Below are 3,206 nucleotides of genomic sequence, written 5' to 3'. Positions count from 1 at the left end.
TCAAAAAAATCTAAACTTGTCCCCAAGATTGCATTAAGGCATCTGCAAAAGGGAAGAAGGGACTTCCTCAAAGTCACTCTATATTAAAGTCTTCAGAAACAAAAGTGTCATAATAGAGTGTGTGGCTTTACTTTTACCTCCCAGCTCGGGAATTCACTTCATTTACAGGCAGAGTGTGTAATTTATTGTACATTTATTTTTATATCAAGGTTTGATCATGTTTAAGGTTGCAAGACTATTCGGACCGTACAGTGAGGGAAATGATTGCTGAAGTGGTAATAATAGCTGCACTATCTGTAATGAAAGGCATGTGTAGAGAGTGTGTTCATTCAACTTTTGGAAATTTAATGAAGACAGGAAATAGGGTGTTTTTTGTTGACTAGCATTTCTGATACAAGAAATATGACTGTGATCAGGCATGTCAGAGGAAGAGAGATTTAAAAATATGATAAAAAAAAGACTTCAAATTAAATGAATTTTTCAGTTTTTATCAGATTAAGACATGTAGTGTTGGCGATAACAAAGCCGTACTGGAAAATGTAAAAATTCAAATATTACTTTTGGATATATCAGTCAGTATTCAAAATATGAGTACTGGTAAGTCAGAGAGGACGTCTCAGGCTTAGAAGAGGGACAGACAAGTATCTAACTTTAAATTTAAAATGGATATTAAAGGAATAGTTCAACATTGAGGGAAATATGCTTATTTGCTATCTTACAGGGAATACAAAGCAATCCCTTGCAGCCAAAAGGAGAAAAACTAGGATGTGTGTGTCAGGTAACATTAAAAAACGTACCGACGGACATTCAGAGAAAGTTTGCCAAGATATGCTGTTGCTGCGACGTTAGCTATAGTAGTGGGAGTGTGCTGGCTCTGGGAAACCATCTTGTCCTCTCTGTATGTTCGCTGTGCAGCAGCAACCTTAGCGACAATATGCAAACCCACAACATAGCTCATTTGCATTACATCGTCGTACGTGTCACGGTATTGGATATTTCCACAAGCTTTTAAAGTGCTGGTGGATTTTGTTAGCTTTGGACAGCGCCAGGCTGACATTAGCTGTCTCCATACAGAGTGGTACATCTTGTATTGAGGAGTGGGCATTAAAGGGACACTTCACCCATTTGCATTAAGCTTTGTATCATTAGAACCCCAGTCATATTTTTGAATGGTCGTGCATCATTCCCTCACTTTCCCTGAGAGGGGAGAAATAAGGATTTTAGTGTTGCACTTCCTGCTTCCAATGATGTTTAAAAATCGTCATTTTGCGTCATTGGAAGCAGGAAGTCTCATATCTCTGTAGAGGGGGTGAGACTACAAACACTACTTCCTCATTTTTTTTTCACTCACGCTACAGACCTATTACAGATCAGTGGGTGGGACTTCACCTGCACAAACTAAAAATATAACCGCCATCTTGTTTGGAAGCTAAGTGGAGGCGCTGTGGAGCCAGACGTTACGACGATGTTAATCAATCTAATATGGAAGACATTTCGAACGTATGATGGTCGAATCAGATGTTCGTGGCCTTTATGAGCCGCTATATAGCGAGCAGCCTGTGCACCTACGGACACACGGACGTCTGACTGTAAAGTGAGTGTTTCTATTTTCTGTCTTATAACAACGTGGCATGTATGTACACAATCTGTTCAAGCATTGTCACGAAGTTATTCCCGGTTAATACGTGACGTCAGCCAACTGATCTAACGTTAGCTTCTTTACTGCACAAACAGCTTGTGGCACGCTAAACACAAAGACCATGCATCTCTAACTGTGTGCTCAATGTCTTGTAGACAATATCGCCTAACAGCCTTTCTGGAATGGGTCCTGCAAGGCGAGAGATTGGGTCGAGGCCATCGTGTCGTTTTACCCGCTGATGTGGTGCAGGCTATCCGACAGTACCCAGCTCCAGATGGCCAGTACTGCGGCACCGAGGAGTTGAGGACGCTCAGGAGGAACTATAACTGTCATTGTTAACATATTTATTGTTGTTGTTGTTGATATATTTCTGTAAATAAACGGTTTACATTGTCGTTGTAATCCTTGATAGTGTTAGTGGGAGCGGCTTGCGGAGCTGTGCATTGTGGGAGTTGTTGTCTTTAATACAAATGCGCCCTAAAGTCACTTTCTGTCTTTTCTCGGTCAAATAGGCACCAAATTCAAAATATATGTTACATTTCGACTACATATATAACCCACTTTCAATAAATATTCATGTTTCCACGGGTGAAATGCTCCTTTAAAAGAATCAATGAGGTTTAAAAAACCCTTTGCCATTGGCTTATCAGGACAACACACATGAACAATAAAATCCCCAACAATAAGAACACGGTCATATTTAGGATGATTTCAGCCAGGAAATCAGAGAAGTCATTTATAAAGTCCTTATTGTACTTGGGAGGCCGATAGACCACAGCACACAACACTGTGAGAGAGCGACCAAGCTCAAATAAGCTCAGTTCAAAGCTGGTGAAAGAGGATGACAGCAATAGCTGCTTATATTTAGAATGACTCTTATAGACGGTCGCTATTGGCCCGACGTCCGCAGGGAGTTAAAGGAGCAGCAATCATGGGGTAAAAGTTCAGTGAAAGCGCTGGATTCACCAACACTCAGCCATGTCTCAGTCACACAGAGGAAATCCAATCCTCGGGACGTGAAGAAATCCTTTCAGACAGAAGTCTTGTTCGCTGGTGATCTAGCATTTACCAGGCCAATCCTGGCAGGAACCGGCGGGGCCGCGGCATTGGCTGACCGGGGAGCCCGACACAGAGGCCGTAAGTTGCGGTGAGGAGAGCAGGGGGTGACGTTGGAGTCCGGTATCTGCTCGATGATTGCAGGGATGTAGGGTTCAAACCTCCTCTTCTTCATCCTCCGTTTAACCCCCGCTCTGCAGCCTCGCCGTCTCCTCAGCTCCTCCGGTATGGAGGGTCTCTCTCCAGTCAGGATGCTCGGGTACCTCAGGGCGATCATCTGGTCGCGGGTGTAAACAATGCGACTCTCCGTCGCCATGGAGACCAGCGTAAACAAAAAATAAAAAGTGCTCAAAAACGGCGAAAAAGTATTTAGGCGACGCGAACAATGTAATAAGGAAGTAAGAAAGTAAGAAAACAGTTAAAAATAGCAAAAAAACACAGAAAACACACTAAAACTACAACAATGATAGGAGCTGCAATGAGAGGCTGCCGTTGTGCCGGCGCGCAAACC

This window comes from Dicentrarchus labrax, unplaced genomic scaffold (genome assembly GCF_905237075.1).
Source record: "Dicentrarchus labrax unplaced genomic scaffold, dlabrax2021, whole genome shotgun sequence".
NCBI lineage: Eukaryota > Metazoa > Chordata > Actinopteri > Moronidae > Dicentrarchus > Dicentrarchus labrax.
The sequence above is the reverse complement of the archived record's forward strand: the minus strand, read 5'-3'. Positions refer to the sequence as shown.